This window comes from Plectropomus leopardus, chromosome 11 (genome assembly GCF_008729295.1).
Source record: "Plectropomus leopardus isolate mb chromosome 11, YSFRI_Pleo_2.0, whole genome shotgun sequence".
Classification (NCBI taxonomy): Eukaryota; Metazoa; Chordata; class Actinopteri; order Perciformes; family Serranidae; genus Plectropomus; species Plectropomus leopardus.
The window spans coordinates 7,835,270-7,856,887 of record NC_056473.1 but is presented as its reverse complement, the minus strand read 5'-3'; the positions used below and the strand labels follow the sequence as shown (position 1 = coordinate 7,856,887).

Here is a 21,618-nt window from a genome sequence, read left to right as displayed (position 1 = left end):
GAAATGTGGAGAACTTCTTTTTAGCAACATTTCACCATTATATTTAGTATTAACAATATATTCAGGCTGCTGAAAGGTTGAATTATTCTGATGTTTCCTTACCAGCATGTCAAATTTTGAATTCTTGTGTCTTTTAAAGGATTACTTTTGATTCACCAAAGTCACACACTCAAAAAAACCAACCAAACAAACAAAAACTACAGATAAAGAAAGCAATATACCAGCAACTCCCGTATTTACTTAGGTAAAATTACTAGCATAAACAAGTTTCACTTTTTGTTCAATTTCTTGTCAGAAAGGGCAATGTGTTTTGCAGTATTGAGCAACAGACTGCACAAGTGATACTTGGATCATACTGCACAAGTTGTGTGCAAGTTTGTAAACAAATGCTTGATGCTTTTGGTGGTATAACTTCAATTCTTCAGAAATTTTCTCCATTTTTGGACTCTTCGTTCACCATGGAGGCATGCGAGAAAAACAAAGGTATCTTCACAAATACAACATAACATTTTCCTGCGCAATCATTTATTTTTTGCCGCCCGCCGCGATTAAAACATTTGCCGCCACAAATCGATTTATAGTTTTGGAGCTGGGCCGTTCACTGGGAGCGCTCAACCCACGCTGGTTCACAGACAGAGACAAACAAAAGACATTAAAGTTTGCTCCCATGGTGAATACATTATGTACGAACGGTCATTTTAGTGGCCGCTTGTAGACGTCTGGTCCTTTCATATCTTAACTTTACCACTGCATCAGAGCTATGTGGCGACTAAAATGCATCAGCACAGCAACATCAGCAACAGCTGTGTTAGTTTGCTGGTGGGGAAAGTAGCGGAAATATCATTATGATAAGAATTTGTAGTTGCGTTTTCTCATGATTGTATCTCTAATTATGTGTGACCACATCCAATCACTTCAGACTGAGGCACCAGTTTTCCTTGGTGCAGGCAAACATGAATGTCTGACGCCCTAAAGCAAGTGAACCTTGGTAACCATAGGACTCCACTTTGAAGTCTGTGAGTGCTCATTCCACAACAACCTCACATACTCGACAGCGACAAACTGATCCACTCCCACTACCTACAGGAAATGTTTACAAGATCTGCTTTTGGATAGGTATTTTCAGCATGCAGCATCACGGGCGACTGTGATCAGAACCAAAGGTGTCCAGAGTGTTTTGATGAAATGGGAACAACATGAGGGAAAGGCGTTGTTTACCTTGGCAATGTGTTGGGCATTTGAGGTTTGTCCCAATCTGTGGAAAAGCCCCGGGGAGCCTACAATGTTGCTTGTCTTAAACCTTCACTCATTTTCTTTTCTTTTTCAATGTGTTTGGTCAAAAACCATAACTGTACAGCCAACTGCTTACAGAATGTTGTTATCATGAGTTATGCTATGCCTCTGCACTCCAGTCCTTACTATTCAGCTAATTATAGCCTTATTGTTGTTGTTTTATTGCTGTGCTTTATCAGAACTGCAATGAGGTGTGTTAATTCCCCACAATGATTGATTAGATGAAATGAGCACTAAGCAATGTTCATGTCAAGGGTTTTTTTTAAGCAGTTCATTCATTCAATAAAACTTTGTCATGGATTTGTCATTGAAACAATTCCATAATAACTCTAGACATATTAACTAAACAGCAAAAGGTGTGACGAAGCTCTAATGGAAAGCTCCTATTGTGTGTTGGTGTGCATAAACTGTCAATTAAGTCTGCAAGGGGGGAATGGACCTCATTATTGCTCCAACAAGCTCATTACAGCTACAGCCCACCAAGCACTGCTAAAGAGGAGTAGATTAAAACACTGTAAGGATCACAAGGTGTCCACACCCTGACTGTTATATCCTTACACCCCTTCTATTGGTGAATGGCTGTATGCACGGTATACTGTTTATTTGTCTCAGCAAGTGATTTGTAGAAATATGTTCTTCTAAATTTTTCTACCAGCCAAAGTGGATAAGGTAACAGGATTTAGAAAACAGCATCAGAAAATGTAGCCTGAAATTTGATCAGAGTTGAATCAACACCCCACTGACAAAATGACAGAAATGACATTTCCATGCACAAAATAGTTTGTTTTTGCCCTTATTCTTAAAAAGAGAAGCCATTTTGTCCAAAGTATTCCAATGGTGGAGGAGTTGTTGAGAACACAGCCTCCCTCTTTCATTTCTTCACCCCCGGTCTTGATTCTTCTTGATATTTGCACATATCCAAAAACCTGTTGATATCCAAGTCATTCCTAGCACTGTAAGTTTTACTGCAATTATTCTGTAAAAAACATTAGATTGCGCAGGTGTTGAAAATATTGTGGCAACCTCCTGTGTCTGCTAGATAAACTGTCGGATCAGAAAAAACACAGGAGACAAAAACCCTATCACCACGTTATGCGAGGAGTCCCAAAACTACTGACACATGACAAATCCTAAATTGTGCCGTTCCTCTTCATGTGGCCTGAGTGATCACACATTTGACACATTCAGTTGACCGTGACATTAGCACGTCTCAGTCGAGGGTAGGCACAAGGTAACAGCGATCTGTACATTATATTGTGTCAGTGGAGAGAGTGATGTGCAGATGTATCCAGCCATCTGGAGGCGTTATGACGAAGATTTTCTTCAAATCATCTAAAGTAATGGTTTCCATGCCTAACAAATGCTGGCTCTGATGTGGTGGAAATAACAAATGAGGTTCAGTTGTGGCAAAAGGGCAGCGAAAACAGATGAGCGGAGAAAGCAGTGCTTATGACAGCTGGTGATAAACAAAGGACAATGAAGAAGGCAGTGAATTCCTATCTTGAGTCAGAACAGGCCACCAATGCAACCCTGGAAACTGTCCTCTACACAACACAGAGATGATCTGTGCATGCAGTCAGTCTGAGGAGAGAACTTTTCCTCAGTTACTCAATAATAATGGATTACTGTGCTGAGTCCTAAAGATTAATGCTGTTAATCATCTGGGGAGAGTTACCCTGGAATTAACCAGTCCTAATGATTCCTGGGATTTGGAGTTTCCCTGCCTAATATTCAGTTATTACTTTGCACTGCAGTGAGGGAAATTACCCTCCTGTTGGCTGACTTACTCCAACATGATTATGTAAGGAGTGTTCCTCGAGTGTTTTTCTAAAGATCTTTTGGGAGTCACAATAACCTACAAAGCCGAATATCCCAGTAGTTATCGCCCCTGTAACGAGATGTTAGTAGTATATCTGTTAGGGTAAGGTTTTTAACGACGCATATCTGTCGGAAAAAAAAAGATTTAAAAATTATAAGAACTGAAGACATCGCTCAAGAATGTGCATTTATGAATAACAATTTCAAGCAGTGTCCTATGAACTCAGCTGCAGGGATTGTGGATAATGACTGAGTTCACATAAGAGGGGTTCAGCTGTGTCTCAGTGGATGCAGCCCCTGCATCCCTCCTCCTCCTTGCACTACAACTTCTCTTTCATGAATCACTTACAAGAAGAATAAAAACAGAAGGACTGTATTGCATTATTTTTGCATCATTTGAGCACTGCTGTGTTAATCATATTCTGAAACGTTTTAGAAAAACTATTTATGGAATCAAAGAAACTCACCAGCCTAATAACATTAAATCTACCAATCACCAAGGTTTTCCACACTTTAATTTGTGGCAAGCAGCCACAATCAAAACATCTGCCGTTTTTGGAGCTGGACCGAATCTTAGGAGCACTATTGAAATATTTACACTGTTAGGTTTTTCGATTCTCCACAGTCTCTGAATGCAGAGGACACTCTGGGCACAGATGGAGCATCGAAAGTGAAACTTAAATGGTCTTTCTGCTGGGTCTTCAAGTTTGCATTCACTCACAGCAGCTGCTTCTCTCATCCATTGATCTCATCAGATCAGCTCTAAATGAATTGACTGATCAATTATCAATCCCGGGAATCTCAAACTGCTGCTGAGGAACTGTGCTGTGTTCACAGACCCACAGAATATCAGAATTTAGAGAGGGGACACAAACGTATTTAGCAGAAAAAAAACAAACAAACAGATAATACACACTAATTCTGTGAGAAACACTTAACACTCTTAGGTAACAGATCCACTTTGTAATAGCTACTTGCTCCATTTTAATTTTGTGAATACGTTACTGCTAGTCCTAAAAAGTAATACAACCCCCAATTTTTTCATAATGTAATTTCCAGGAAAAAGAATATCGTCTTATGTTTGTGCTACAAAAACATAGTGAGGGACTGTAGTTTGACTTGACAGTGATTTGTACTCAAACTCATGCACAATGTATAATTTAATGGTGTCTAAGAAAGATGGGTAGTTATTTTTACCATGTTACATAGGGCCCACGTGAGGCATGGTATAGCGGGGTGGGGGGGCTGCCAGTGATTGGTTGGTGTTTCTATCTATGGGGCCATCTTGACACGGCAGTCTGGCTGTGAAGCCAACGCAGAAGCAGCAAAATCGTGGTGAGGTAAAGCAAAGCTGACAGTTGGTGCACAAGCACAGCTGGGAGGTGAATGATCTCCTCCACGGAGCAAAACCATCAGAGCTCAGCGGGGATCCATCACACATGGAGAAAATAAGATGAGAACAAGGTCCCCGCCTTCAAATGTACACACTAACAAAGCTGACACAAATCTTCAAAGCTCTGTCTCTGCAGTGCTGTAAGACTCTAAGAAACAGCCAACCAGTAATTATTAGTACTACTATATAATTAGAATTATTACTGTTATGCACTGAGTAACAATTCTGGTTTTTGTTGATTTCCTCACCTCTGCAGCTGCATATTATTGCACAGTCACTATGATTATCAATGATCTGTGTGCAGAGCCTTTTTCACACGTGGCTGAAAACCTGAAATTATTTAGACATTACCCCGGAGGAGTTGTATGTGAGACTGCAAATGAGTTGAATTGGACATTAAACAGATTTTATCCTGCCAGTCCTCTACTGCAGAGTCTGTGTCATGTCCGATTGAGCCCATGTGTAAGAATTCACCAAGTGGACCTGTTGACATTCCTGTCATGAGGCACGCATTGAATCGTTAGAAAACAAACATCCGAGGGCGAAGAGGAGTTATTTTTAAGATGGAAACGTAAATGAGACAAATTAAAGAAACGGCAAGAGGATCGGTTATTTATGCCCAAATTACAAACCGGCTACGGGACTGTGGTGTAATCCGCGTCATGTCCATCCTACTGCACACTCTACCCAGGCGCCACCCCTCACAAAAATCCAGTAAGAGAGGACACTTCCGACACAGACCACTCCTGTTGTGTGCTGCATGTGTGGAAGAGAAACTCTGGACAATGTCCTGACCTGAATGACTGGACACTGTTCAGAGTTCATATGAGAAATCTCATGGAGAAAGATAGTTGACTGTTGAGTCTCATCCCCAGGTCGTAAAATCTTGGCGCTTTGGATTGGTGGCTCGGTTTGACTAAAAACCCAAAGTGTTTGTATTTGCTGGCCTGGGAATGAGACTATTTTTCACCAAAGTTACACAAAGCAGCTGCAATCGTTATTGCATTGTTTAAAAAGAAGAGACACATTTCCTTTTCATTACTGAAATGAAACTAAAGCTTCAAAACTTAAACAGAGAATTTAAATTGTGCCAAAGCTTAAGAGAGCTTTGAAATTTAATGATCCTTAAAATTCAACTGTATGATCATTTTCGAGGCTGTAGTTTGTAGTGCTGTTGAACTATTGCATTGCATGATACATTAAGATATATATTAAACCTATAATTAATATAAATGTAGCGGACAAAATAATAGATACACCAGTCAGCATAATACATTACAATTCATCAGCACCACAAACTGCAACCTGTGAACTGAATACCCTTCTGAAAAGCTGTACATTATTACATTAACCATTTGAAACCTGGATCTACATTAGTTGCTGCACTCAGATGCCTTAAACAAGCTGTTTAACCCTTTGACACCTGAGCAAATTGGTTTATTTCTTTTGAAAACACGAAGAAAAGGGCAGTGCAGTTAATAATTTGGTAAGAAATGCCCCACAAATTGCAAGAAATTAGTAAAAGGTGACAAAAAAATGACTTGAAAATTAATATTTAGAAAAACGGGGAAATAAAAAAAATGGAAAAATGTCTATAAAACTATATTTGTGATATATTCATGACCTTTGAAGGTAATTTTCTTTCCTTTCCTTTTTTCTGGATTATGTTAGGTAATTTTTTTTTTTTTTTTTTTTTTTAACTAATGCCTTACCAGTTTTTGACCAATGTCTTGTTAGGTTGCTCATTTTCTTAACACCATGTTTTGCAAGAAATCAAACCAATTTGTTCAGGTTAAGGTAAGATTTATTGCAGGACTTCTGTATTAGATTGCATTTGTTTTAGCAACTTGTCACCTAATAAACTGGTAACGCAGGGTGCAGAATGTCCTTGTCTCTGCAGAGTTAAGTCAGCAGAAACGTAGTGAAGTGGAATCACAGGTAGCAGGAAATACCAGCTGTCAAAAACTTGTAGTCCGGAGCAACTGTTAGCCAGGACTAATTAAAAGATCTAATGAGGCAGGCTTTAATGATGCACAACAAATGGTTATTAGTGGATAAAACTATGTGCACCCAATTAATTTCCCCTCAAGACTGCTGGCATTCTACAGGATTTTTTAAGCATCTCAAGGGTAACCACAGATGCTCCAGCACACAAAACACCATCACAGTAAAATTTGTGGATTAAGGTGAATTACATTTTACTACAAGATTATGGATAATTGGGAGAATGCTGTACTTTCTTTGCTTGTGGGTAACATAATGATTACTTTCTTGAAATGAACACAGTAAAAGACACAGCAGAGCCTTTTGGAGTGCTGTGAAATAAATATTGCATGGGAGAATAATAACATTAATAGTATTATTATGATTATGGGGTTGTTTTGTATCATCTGGTGCATATTGGTAAGAGCTGTGTGAAATCCGAGTAGCTGTTGGGTAAGTATATTGCAATGGATAATGATTGTTTCTGTCCTGCAGTGAAGAAAATAAAAATAAAAACAGAAACAGGCACTTTGCAGTTTAACAGTCAACAAATTAATGCATTGTAAATCCCTGGGGTTAGTAAAGTTAGAAACTGGATCTACATGTTGGCTTTAAAACTACTAATCATTTGAAGGTTGATCAATTCCAGTTTAGCAGGTAGATTTTCTGACTTAAAATCCTGTGGTGGCCTGTGTAGATATTTTCCTCCCCTTCTCAGGAATAATTTAGAGAGATAAATCCCTTCTCATGAATCTTGGGGCTTCAAGGGTGTACAGTGGGTTTAGTTTGAGAGATTAAGATACACTTGATCTGCATTTCTGACACTGAATCTGAGTTTCAGGGTATGATATATATTAATACTCAAATATGCGCATAACATGATTTTTAGTATGATTGTTATGACCATGGATAATGTCACACCACCACTGAAATGGCCACATTACGTTAGCTACAGACAGAAGCTATATGGTTGACTCATCGAATGCTAATGGTAAATTAACAAGTTAAAATGACTAACTGGCTATTTCATATGATATGACAAACCCTGACTAAAGGGGATTTCTGCTGCTTACCTAATTAAACGCATGGTTGCAGTATAAAATTCTAATTTATTGATTTACTTGATCCTTTTAAAATGCAACATTATTTAATGAGTTGTGTTGATGTAATAATGTCGATAATTACATCAGCTTCATATTGTGTGCAATTTAAATACAAATGTCTGCTTTAATTGATTCAAACAAAATTCAAGTTGGCACAACAATCGAACTGAATGAATAATTTAACTTTTCTCCCACTTGAGTTCAGGATTTCAAGTACCTTTTAGTCATATTGCCAAGCCCTAATCTGCAATTTGCAAAAGTGAAACAGATGTTTCTGTGTTCCTGAGGAAACAAACAGGGCTGGGGACAACTACTTTCTTTCCATGTGTCATTGAAAGAGTCTTATGGCCAATAAAACAGTTTGCTAGCTGCCCACCTCCCGTAGCCCCCAAACTGTGAAGAGAAATAGAATAGAATTAACCTCTGTTAATGAATTTCAAAGTAATGCCATACTTAATATGTAAAATGCTTCAATATGTGCTGCCAAGGACAATTGCTTTTTTTTTTGATAGCCCAAATCAGTTAATGTCTCTTTCTCAATACACATCACAAAGTTAATTCCACAGCTGATTAATTTCTAAGTGTCACAATATGACTGTTTCAAGCCATCCACTTTTTCCCTCCTTGCACAGCTCATCTTGGTTGTTAAAGCACTACCTGGTTGCTAGGCAGCCCTGCTGGAAGACGAGTGCTCATTTGAGGGCTCAATCTGCGTCACTAAAGGATCTCTTCATGTGGAAGTAATTGGTAGGTAAAGGTCAAAAAGAGATCCTTAAAATATCCAACATGTGTCTTTTATAATGCCATCTAGGAACGTGTAGTTCATATCAAAAAAATATATTTGCATTTTTATCATCTGTCATCCCACTTCCGTTCCTGAAGGTGTGTAAGAGAGCTCGTCATATACAGGTAATTAGATGTTCATGATTCCAGGCACAATAGCGGTAATGGATGCACGCACACACACACACACACACACACACACACACACACACACACACACACACACACACACACACACAGACACAGACACAGACACAGACACAGTTTCACACAGCAATAACCACATCTCTATTGCCTATAAAGTTCAAATGAGCCAACAGCATCAACATTAATGTGTGTCAGTGCTGGTCCGCTTTTCCCGTATTAGGCCTGAAGCAAGCCAGACCAAGAACAACCACTTCCATCTTGTTGTCACACGCTTGCATATTGGGCAACATCGTGGGCTCACTCTCTACATAAGTGAATGTGTATACATAACAAAGTTTCAGCATTCGGAAAGAAAACCTTTAGTTTACATTCTAACATTACTGCCATGACACATATACAAACACAGAAAGAGAGGGAGATGTTTTACAGGTTAGAGTGGTGTTATTGATCCACTAACACTGACATTTTGTTCACTGGTTGTTTAATGATTATATCAGTTTCCAACTCTGATCTTTAACTTGCTTTTTACTGACTGAATTTTAAAGTCGTATGTTCTAAGTTCTGTCATGATACTGGAATTTCTAACTTTCATACAATGCCTAAAAAGGTATTGAATGCCATTTTCAAACACAGGAGTAAAAAATTGACAATGAAAGCATTCAAGTTAAAATTTTTGTTATAAGATAAACATAAACTGGCTGTAACATGAAAACAATGACTTTGCTTTCCTTAGATGGTTGCAAAAAACAGCATAATGACTGCAATAAACATCAACAATAAGTGAGTGTGAGACACTGCAGCTGGTTCCAAGGCCTGACACAATAACTGGTTTGTTTAACGATGTATTGGCACAGGAATAATTGTGATAACCAATATATTATTGCCATTTTGAGATCATTTTATGCCACTGATATAATGATAATACAACTGCATAATAATGCAAGTACATCCTTTCAAAAATCAATGAAAATTTTATCCTTAAGAATATTCAGACATTGCAATTGGCATAATAAACAGTTAACAGATTTTTTAAAAAGTAATTAACATGTGTTAATGTGTACTTGAATGTATATATAAGTTAGAGTACCTGACATTCTTACGTGAATATAATATACAAATATGCATGTAAACACAAAGGGCAATAATCAGGTCATTAAACGATGGGCGTCATGTCCATATATTGTACCACAAGTCGATAATGTAATTATTGTGACAGGCAATACTGCTGAAAATGAGTATTGAAACTGTTTGCAATATTCTGAATCAATATGTATCAATAAAACAATAGTTTTTGACACTTGTTTCAAGGGCAACAAGAACTGATGATGTTGACATTTAATTTGTTGGTTGGCCAGTGTGACAAATCATCAGAGCTCACACTACAAAAGAGAAGAAGAAAAGATCGAAAACACACGGGACAGAAATGATCCTGGATGTGCTATACTTCACATGCTTCCTTTATCAGCATCAAAGCCTGTAATGACTTTGGATGGGTCCACTAAATCAGCTGTGATATGAGAGATTTGTTCTCAAATTAAATGGCTTTAGAGACAGAGGGTTGACATAGGCCATCACACTGCCCTCGCTCTACAGCATGTTTACGTCTCAGCTGCTGCAGCAGGTGTGTTGTGCTGCTAATTTCTTGCGATTGTCTACTTTGTATATCACAGTGTAAACCACTTCTATAGCACTGATAAGACATTGGTTTTTTTGTCTCCATATGCCAAGAAAACTAGCCCAGTCATGATCATACCTGCAGCTTCAGTGGAAAACATTTGTGCCGATACTGAACCAAAACTTTTTCCTATGCCTAAGTTTGGGAAATGTAAACATTAGGGGTGTAAATTTCACAAATTTCTTCATGGTGTATTATTATATCATTTTTTTGCACTTCATTATATTTGCTAATATCACTTTTGATGCAATTTTGATACAATTTTTGTTCAATTCATTTCAGGGCCTGCAACTAATATGACACATTCTCAGTACATATCCTTATTGTCTTTTTTTTCAACTGCTTGCCATTATCTGCATGGCTGTTGCGGGAGCTGTCTCAATGTTATAAAAAGGGGTGATGTTGGTCAGAAATGGTGACCCAGATGTGCCCTGGGAATGCCAAAATATATGCAGATCTTAAAGACGATAATACGTATCCATGTTTTCACTTTGCATCAGTGATATTGGAGCATTGATTAATATTATTATTATTATTATTATTATTATTATTATTATTTAGATTGCTGTAACATACCCCCAATACATTTTTTTAACTCTTTTGTTCATTGTTTATCAAAATACACCAAACTGATGAGTGCATCATTAGGCAGGTTTCTGTTAACCCTCAAATTGTGCTAACTGAAATTGTGAATATAAAGTGCAAAATGGAAACACGTCATTAAAAAAAAAACAAAAACATCCCATTTATTGCAAAACATTTTTTACACTCGCATGAGTCGGTATTTAAGGCAATTTGAAAAAGCCATATTTTGTAAAACTACAAAGGAAACACTTTTTTTTCACTTTTATAGGTCACATGATGCTATGGCTATGTGCTTGTCAATAGAAACTGGCTCCCTCATGATAAAGCAGGCACTGGAAGAGGTGTTACTGCATCACAGAACTCTTCAAAAGTTGAGTGGATCATCCCAAAGTTTTGAACCCACAATTCCTCTGTGTGGAAAAATGGAAACGCAGTAATCTCGCAATTGGGTTTGTCAACATTTCAAAGTTATCTCTTAAGTTATTTGCAAATCGGTAATGGAAACCTGCCTATTGTTAAATATACCACATTGCCTAAATGAAATAGTCTTTACTAAGAATATGTCAATCAGGAAATATTAGATAAGTAAACACGTTTTTGACCATGTTCAGACAGTCAGCACGCAGCCAGACAAAACATAACTGACACAACAGAATTGGTCAAGTATGACCCAAGACAACTAAATCTTTACACACTCTGCAGAAACATACATTCAAGTTAATTAATTACAATAGCTCAGGGTTAGAATGTCTTCTCTCATAAGTCCTTTTCTGTCAGAGACAATCCTTGTCTCCAAACTTAAAGCTATCTCTCTGTCTGAAACAAAGAACTTGATTTGAGCATTTCATCAGACTGTCATTGTTTCTGTGTTACTCAGCTCTGATGCAATGACAGAAACACTCGAATCAATCCCCCCCACATCAGTAATCAGAGCACCTTCCACAAACAGTGCAACACACACAGCTGCATCTGTACCAGCGCAAGCACATACCATTCTTGTTACTATTCAGACTCTATGATTGGTTTGTCCATCATTCTCCCACACTGCAGACAGAGTGCAAATAATAAAGGTTCTCTGTGACAGAAAATCGATACTTGGAACATTGCATGTACAGCCTAACTAAAGTTCAGCCTTCCTCTTGTCTGCAGAAAATACAAGGCATTCTTTAAAAACAGAAGTCATTCAGTCTGCCTTTGTCAGTGGACAGCAATGAATTGTGCAAAATAATCTGGTGACAAACAACATAATTACTCTCATTTCCTTTGAGAAGGCATTACATCTCTTTTTGGAAATAATATGTACCTGTTCAGGAGGTAGAATTCAGCCTATGGCTCACCAGGAGTAGTAGACACAGGCCTATAGTCTTCGTTTGTCATTGGGCACTAGTTTTAATGTGGACCAAAGCTTGCAGCAGCATGTATTTTTTCCAAAAGCTCCTCAAAACAACCCCCAAACCCTGCATGGTTTCTGTGTGCGTGAGTGTATGTGTCTGATGTAGAGAAAATCACCCTCCTAGCCCAAACGCATTCAAGCCATATTTAGACTACCAGAAAAAGGTCAGACAGCTTGTCACTAAAACCGGGGGCAGATTTTGCTCAACAGCCCACAGCAGCAGCAATCTGTGAAGACCTGAAGCTAATTGGATCGCTTTTCACTTCCACAGAGGGGATAAAGAATAAAAAAAGAGGGCCATGGCAAGGGAATAAAAACTGTTGCTGAATAATGTGTTTGTGTTCATGTTTGGTCTGAATATTTCCAGTAGAATAACTTTAAAATTTCCAAATTATGTCCTAAAAAAAAGATTTTCTACCACAGGGCCATACTGCCAATTTTTGTCACACTCTATATTGTTAACACATCTTCACATATGTCGAAGTCACCTCTTGGTAAATGTGAATACACCCACGCAGCTTGCTAATCAGGTTTTTTACCGAGCAACACAAATGCCATGAGGGCTCAGCTGAGTTTACACAGAAACAAATGAGGGAATCAACCTTAGCCAGTGGCAAATCGATGCCTGCACAGGATGGCTGATGAACAAGAGTGATGAGGTAAATATCTAATGGGGGGAAAAGGTTGCATTTGTCTCCTGGCTCTGTTAGCTCCAGTTTATTTCCTCGGCAACAGCCTGCAAGATTTGAATCAATTTAATAGAAAATTAAACTTTTCAGCAGCATGATATTCATTTCTCTGCCTCATTAATGTCAGAAATCCTGTCAGAACCAGCAGTCATCCAAATAACACATCAACAAATACAAAACACTATTAATGGTGGGCAATATGGATGTAAAAACATCACTGGATAAACCAAAATTTTTTTCACATACAGTATGTATGATTCAAAACACTTAAATAAATCAGTACAGTAGCTTTAATTACAATTTGCTCAGAATCATTAATTTTTAAAACAGAACTTTTTTTAAAACAACAACACAATATGATCATATCATCAAATGATTCCACTGAGAATCTGCGAACTATAAGATTTACCTATTGTCCAGGTCTTAAGACGTAATATATATATTCAGTCAGTCTGCATTGGCATGCCATCACTTTGGCAAAGTTACAATATTCAACATTTTTTTAGAGCAGCGTGTATATTCCATTAGTAAGAAAAACCATACAGTTTTTGTTTAAACACAAAAATGGTATGTGATGGACCATGTAATCCCCAAATTTCTTGTTTGCAGAGGTGGTAAGCAAACTTCAGCCTGATGTCTTCAGTGAATCAGTGAAAAATATCTGTAAAAGTTTTACTTTAATTCCCAACATTATGACATGCTGTTCTGATTTAGGGTTGGGCGATACGGGCTGAAAATTGTATTGAAATAATTTTAGGCGAGATGAGTAAGACAAATTAAACAGACTTGTCTCATCTTGTTATCAGTGTTGTTACTAAATAGCGGTTCAAATTCATTATATACGCATGTGGCCACTGTGGCTCTTTCAAAATGAAACACTTTGGAAAACCCCGTCAATTATTGCTGCATTGAGTACTGAAGAGTTTTTCCTTGAAGCAGTAGTATTTGATCCTTACAAAATGTAATGGTGCAGTTTTAAAAGTAAAGAAATAAGCTTATTTTTAATGTTAAATCTCCAAAGTTAATGTGTTATGATGAAGGAAGTGAGCATATATTAAGGGCTGTAATTGTGGCATCATTAGACAGAATATGAGTCAAACAGTACTTTGACTCAGTGGGCTATGTGAGCAGGGTTTGGCATAACCAATGGCACATGGCCAATGAACATTTACGGCGTGCATGTTGACTGGCCACACTGGCCCTGCATATCAGAGTCTAGGACGTGAGTAATGTCTTTAAGACATAAAAAAATATCAATATTTATTTTGTACTCAACACTTCCTTTATCTGTTTCTAATTAAATGCCTTTTGGTGTTTCTGTGTACAGAATTCTGTCATTTGTTAACACAAGGCTTTTATTACTATCTGTGACTGAGCACAAGCCTCTTCACCTTTTCTCTCTAAAAGGAACATCAATTTAATTTATGAGATGAAAACATGCAAAACAGCTACTGTGGTATGTTTTGTACAGCTTTTTTTTATCTCAACATGTCAAATCAATAACTAAAAGACAACAACCAAAGCTAAAGGAAACTTCACTGTTGGACATCATAGATAATAAATCAAGAAAAGTATGGGGAGAAAAAGAGTTATCTTTATTCTCTGGTTGCAGGGTTGATAAAAATATACAAGGGGCCAGTAAAACTCCAATCTGCTGGCCCAGGGGGCTAGTGGTGGATAACACTGGACATTGCACGCGAGTTAATGACTCGCATGACACTGCATGATGTTTTGATAATTTCAGCTCTGTCTTAACAAAGCCAGTCTTGTAAAGTCTCTGTGTTACTGCTGTTGCAGCTCCTGTACTGAGAAAAGGAAGTTGGGCATCAAAGGTGCTGCATCAGGGCAGGATGAGGATTTTTTTTTTCTTGTAGTGTCAAGCAAAAGTGAGTGTTGATCTGGCTCAACAACACACCCGCAAGACATAACTGATGTGTGTGGATGGGTGTGTATGTGTGAGTAAGTGTGAGTGTTGTGTGCACCCAGGGCTTGTTTGGCGTCACGACTGAATTATATTTTACCTTGGGTTTCAATCATTTTTGCACAACAGGAGGCTCAGTTATTATCATGCATTTGCATACATTTGCATTGAATATGCTTCATATTTCAAAAGTGTGATTTATTACCACTTAATTTGTGCAATAAATGTTCGGAGGAGTAAAAACTTTTACAATGAATTTAAATCAAATCAATCTTTTATGCTTCTATCAATAAATGCATAGGGAAAGTCTAGTGCCTGCAAGCGAAAATGTTTATGCGGACTATACAAATGTGAATGTGATGGAGGTATGGATGTATTCAAGCCACCAGCATGTGTCACGCTTCACAGCATGTCAGGTTTGAATTGGTAAAAAACAGGAGCACTTGTTGTTGAGTTTCCATGTCTGAATTCTGTTAATTCTATCCAGAACAACATACAAAACACTGATACTAATAGTCATCTTTCATGTTTCTTTAGCTTTTTTAAAATGCAGGAGAGTTAAAACAAATCACTGTGAAAGAATTTGGACAAGGTATAATATCAGCATGAAAAATGGAAGAGGAAGAATAATCAATTATTTGTGAAGAACACTGGCTCAGAGAGCACCGATAACCAGTCTGGACACTTATATTTGTAATACTCCATTTTGGCATGGAAGGTTCTGAGTGCGTGATTGTACCAGATGTGCAAAAATCAAAACAAAAACTATTCTGCAGCTGCATCATAGGAATGTAATTCCCATCCGTATATATACACCATCACAACAGGAAAAGTCACTTAAAAGACATTGTTGGACAAAGGTCAGCCCAGTTGGACCAAGGACATCTATTCTGCCTGCAAACACAGCTGCTACTGAATGCATGTTGCATGACAGAAAATTGACTACATTTGTGTTTTGGACTGCTTGACAGCTAAAAGATGCAATGTGAATATGTAAACTTAGGCTAGGGAAAAATGGCTTGACACAAATTTGAATATTTTGTGACATTTTCTAGACCAAATAATATGGTCAACATATTAATAGAAAATTAAAATAATCACAGCTTGCAGTTACAATTGCATACCAACTTATTTAATGTCAAAATGCTCAAGCTAATAATGGGTGGCAAGCAGGAAAAAAAAAACAAAACAAAAAACAAAAACAAAAAGCAATTGTATTGTCTGTGAACCTTAACAGCGATTATTGAGCCGAATTTCATATTTATGTTGAATGATCTTGCTGTTAATCCATGTTTCATAGCTGTTGGGAGAAGTTGGCCTTAAGGGCTTTAAGTCAGACAGCCCTAAAGTTTTGGTAATAAGATCATGCTTTAGGCTAAAATTAAAAGATTAATGCCAGAAAGCTAACTTGTGTTGTTTTATTTATTACAGTGGAGTCAACTTTATTGCACCTAACTGGTCACAGTGGGTGTAAATCACCAGTTTCTACATGATACAATATTAAATCCGTTCTTTGGAGGATGATAAGATATTTGCTAATATCACAAAATTTGCCTAGATACAGTTTTGATTTGATTCAATTCAGGGGCTTGTGATTAACATGAGATGATGTCAGTAAATATCTTCATGGTCTTTTTCCTGGACGCTTGCCATTGTCCCCCTGGTGCTAAACTGCTTGCACTGTTTGAATGTTTAGGAAGGTGGTGTGCTTGAACAGAGCTGGCCCAGATGTGCGATGGATTTCAAAGTAAAGTTGAATCTTAAATATGATGATGTGTATCAATGTTTACACTTTGCATCAATAAAATTAGATTGTTGATCATCATGATCTTTTGTAACAGATTGTATTGAATGGGCATATGATATCAATACATATCGATCACAGGCCCCTAAACTGAATCAAATCTAAAGCGTATTATGGCAGACTTTGATGTCAGCATATATTGTATTGTTGTCCAAATTATAAATATAATATTTTATCCTGATAAAACTAGTGATTTACACCTATAAAAATCTATGGTTTTCTATAACAACCACAGAGAAAATACTTCAGTGAAGCAGCCTCTAGATGAACCCTCTGTGTTGAGTAATCAATAATGCAGTACACTAGCAACAGTTGTTGGTATAGTGGAAACCACATGTTCAGTGATGAAGTGCTGCTGTTTAAACAGAATCAGTGGGAGAAGTGAGAAAGGCGCAACGCCTGTAGGATAAGGATTATGGTAAGCAACTTGCATAGGTACGGCTCCGAGGTGATAAGGTAAACCTATGGAGAAATTAAGCAGCTGCCTCAGCTCTTAACATGCAGCTGAAATATTTCCATTTCTTTCATCATACTGTAAGAGCTGAGCCCTTCCAGTAAAAGGTTGCCAGGAGGTCAGCTTACTAGACATACTATGCAAGTGTTGAAAACGTTAGACTTGATGTACGAGTACTGCTGAGGAGAACTGAAAGGTGACTTTGTTCAAATGGCAAGGGGGAAATGTGAAACCATTTACAAAAAAAATCCCCATCACAGCACACACACACACAAACAGCCAAAACAATCACAATGCTCCGCTGTGAGCATGAATACATACATACAAACTCCAAACAACTCGTCTCCACAGCAGCTGACCAGCACAGCCTGGTATAGTCCTCATTTTGGGTAATGCAGGCCTTTTACCACAGACATATCAATCGCTAAACAATTTTAAATCAGAGAAGTGACACAACACTTTTACTTACTGGATACAGATACGATTAGATGTGGAGTTTGTAGCTTCCTTCTAAATCCAGTTGCTGCTTCTCCACTACTCCGCTCTTCAGAACGTCCTGCAGGGTCCACTAAAGTTTACCTGTCAATTTAAAAGATATAACATTTTGAAATAAAACATGTCTCTTTTTTCTATAAAATGCCTTTGACGGATTTAAAAGACCAGAGTAGTCACACAAAAGCCACAGAAACATTTTTGAGCAAACAAAAGATGATGCAAGCAAGTCAAACAAAAGATTGCCCCACATGTTATACAACATTACAATATCAAGTAAGGCGATTATCAAAGATAATGAATCCAAAATGAGATTTTTCTGAGTTTATGCAGACAGCTGGAAACGCCTGGGGGAAATGAGTTGCCAAGAAATACACACAAAAATTGCTTGCAGTGTTTTGACACCATTCAACGATGGAATTGCTTTTCGGTCCTCCCCAGATGTAATCAACGAGTTGAGCAGCCTTCCACTGCCATAAAATGGTACAATCTGAGAAGCAACATATGGTCTTAGCTTCTCTAATCTTGTCCACTGGAAATAAACAGGAGCACAGCTGCTGTCGTCTCATTATTAAAGCCTATGGCAAACCCACTGTCACACCAGGCATTAGGAAATTAAAAGCAAAGATGCCAGGAAGAAAGCTATCCTCATTGGCAGAAATATATAGCACACAGCAGAAGTCCCCTGAGACAAACCAGAAGTCAGTGAGATGAAACTAAATATAGCTAACCACCATTATGCTGAGGTAAATCATATTGGTTGCTATTTTAAGAATGCATCCAAAGCGGTAATTACCAAAACAATGGCGGTAGATGAGTTTCATGCTGAGCGCTGTGATTGTAGAAAAAGCACAACTCTTCCAAAAAATTCCATTTACAGTGTCTGTTTAGAGAGCAATCACTTTGTGTTACTGTATCTGATCTGTCAGGGACAAATGCCTCAGGCTGCCTAAATACTGCCCTCACACTTTCAATGGCCGCTATGTTTGTACGTGTACACTAGAAATAACCATTAAAATGATAATACTTATAGCTTGTTGTGTAATTAGTGGACTGTATTTTAAACAGAGGTGGTAATTAATCACTCAGGGGTTAAAACAAAAAAGGGGTCACCATCTGCTTTGGCTATTCAGCATGCAGCATGTCAAGAGTGTGTGAAGGACCTGTGGGATTGCCTAGGGCTGTACACGGTGACGCTGCCTGCCCCAATGCCTCTACACAAAAACTACACACGCATCTACATGTGCTTCTGCTAAACTCTCTCAGGATAACTCATAGCCCAGCTCCACTGAGATCAAGTTAACCCTTTATCTATGTCTGACATGGATGCATTCAAAGCTTGCAAAGAGAAATTATTATTTTTCACTTGTTTTTGTGGCAAATAAAGCACTATTCCACCAACAGTAACTTTGCAGTGAATGTGTGTACTTGAGTCGGATGGTCATAATATAATGTCATATTTCCATTGGTCAGACAGGTATTGAGTACAGTTGTTAGACAAGGTGTACCACCTCTTAGTGACACAGAGAGCGTTACTGTTGTTCTACATGAGAGCCATTAGTGAGAAAAAATTGCACCACAAACTGGAAGGGTCTTTCAGGGTTGGCTGAGGTGACAATATCCTGCAGTCACACACATTCATGGAGAAGGAAAACAGTCGTAAAGGTCATTATCAGGCCATAACTGACCCATTTACCAGAGCCACTTCTGCATGCAGAAAGTAGAGTGCCACTATGTTAACACAGTGAGAATATCTAATGGTTTGATTGCTTTGGCTAAAAAGAACAGAGACGCTGTTGAACAGCCAGAAAAATTTCTGATGGCTGTATCAGCACAGCCACATTCATCTTCAACAGACATCCACTGCTGCCCACTCCACGTTCATTTTAGTCATTTTCCACCAAGCTGAAAACTTTGTCACCATGGGCATAAAGAACAGAGAAGGGAGCCCTGTTTCATCTTTCCTATTTCCTCGGCCAATTAGAATCCCCCGCCCGCCCACAGAGCCTGGATGACATGTTGATTCCTAATCACAAAGCGATTAGAGAAGAAAACTGTGCGACTGCTGCCATGGGAATAAGTCTTGATTCATCAAAAACACAAACCAAGTAAGCAATTTAAAAGGCTTCATGCTGAGGGGTAATAATATTCCTCATCCGTCTCCTTATTTGACATAACTTTTTTTTCCCATTTTAAGATATAGGCTAAGGAATGTAATAACCACCATGTCACTTCCCTCATGTCACCGCGCTTCTGTTTGACTCAAGCCAGCATTTCAGTTTGCGTTTGTTGTATGTTAAAATGTTTGAAGCTATACAAACGTGGGCATGTCAATGCACAAAGCAAGCCTTCAGCTGGGGAGTCAATTTAAAGGAAAAACACAACTGTGCTTTGTCTTTCACTCCTTCTTAAACATTCAACAAATTAGTTGTTGAGGTTGGAGAGGAAGGTAGGCTCCCATATAAGTTTTATATTTCAGTCATCCAATGAAGAATAAGGAGAAAAAGCATAGCCATAGCTTACTATTGAATAGTGTTTTGTAGACAGCGTATTGTGTTGCAGACAGTGTTTTTCAGCTGTGTTTTACTGTTTTGCAGACTGCTTAACACAAAGCTCTAGCTCGGTTCACAACACTGACAACATGACAGGGCTGCAGCATTGCTGAACTGCACTTGGGACAAGTCTCGACACACCAAACACTAACCTCAACTGTTAGTTGTTCAGCAAGCTTTCACACTGAGTTGATCCGTCTCTCCCAAGAATGAGCAGCCGCTTAGTTCAACACATATCATTACCATTTCAGTCAGTCTCATCTGATCATTGCACTTAATCTCCCTTACAACTTCAAGCATACATTTGACAAACTCCTTTCATTTTTTATATAAGTATTAAAGCACACTATCTTGTATGTTTCCCCTCTTCCTTGTGATAAACACAGCTGGTACATTGACTTTTTTCTTGGAATAATGCTAAGTGCTGCCATAATTGGGCAATTTCTGTCACTAAAACACACAGACATTCTGGCACTCACTCCCCTACCACACCGGTTAATCCACTTTCACCTATTAGACAGTCAACTCTGCTACCTCCGTTTGAAATCTTGACATTTATTCAAAGTGTTTTTTGAACGTGGTGACTAAAATGCTTTTAAAAAAAAAAAAAATTAAATAAAAAGCTCAGCTCTGTCATTTTGAATAATGAATCAGGCTTTTAACTGGTTAGTCGCTGACATTAACCCCTGGCTGCTAAATAACTTCACAGTTACTGGGTGGGGTACAGCAGCAACTCAGCCGTTAGTACGTTCATGGAGCTATCTAAATATATATATATATATATTTATATATATTTATATTTGTCTATTTGTATATGTATATGAAGAGGTCAATTTTTTACAGAAAATAAGTGGTTCACTTCACGTTAACATTACATGCCATTAACACGAAGGGAAATAACTTGTTTTATTTGACACAAATGTCCACCACGCTCAACTTCGCTTCAGCTTTTGAAATGTTACCAACACTTTCAAGAAAATTCACACTGACTACAACAAAACAACTTATCAGCCGGATGAAAAGAGATATCGCTCAAAGAAATAGTCGATAGGCTGTCCGCTCACGAGCACGAAATGACTTATATTTACGCTAGCAGTTAATGTGAACTCTCCCAAGAAGACGTAGACAGACAAAAGCATAGCTTAAAGCATTTTAAAAGTAACACTGTAGTTCGCGGGACGGACGATACTAAACACGTTTAAAAGCACAGGTAATGTGCAACTTACAGCAGGAAGTGGAGTGGTGTCCAGAGTTTGCTTCAGAGTATATCGTTAGCCGTTATCACAGTGATTGAGCGGGCTGGATAGTATGGAGGCTCATCGCAGCGCTCCCTGCTTTCAACAGAGCAGCAAACAGTGCAACAGAGCTGGACTCTACCGTAATAACCCGCGCTCACACCAAAGCGCACATTGAATTCTCCATGCCGTAATACATAGATTAGTGGACCGTAAATGTGGTTGACAGTGAAAACTAGTTTCAAAACAAAAAATCCATATTCACAGGCGGTGAGGGAAGAAGTGCTCAAATATTTTA

At 38.2% G+C, this 21,618-nt stretch overlaps 1 protein-coding gene across 2 annotated transcripts in view; it reads right to left on the bottom strand.

Annotated features, from left to right (window-relative positions):
- tp53i11b (tumor protein p53 inducible protein 11b) overlaps positions 1–21,411 on the bottom strand; it is a 44,797-nt gene extending 23,386 nt beyond the window's left edge. For both annotated transcript variants that reach the window (XR_006106317.1, XM_042496307.1), the window contains exons 1-2: positions 21,312–21,411; positions 17,511–17,620 (exon numbers count right to left, since the gene is read on the bottom strand). The gene's annotated coding sequence lies outside the window, so the exon portion shown is untranslated. The remainder of the gene's footprint in view (positions 1–17,510; positions 17,621–21,311) is intronic.
- Between the last annotated feature and the right edge of the window lie 207 nt (positions 21,412–21,618).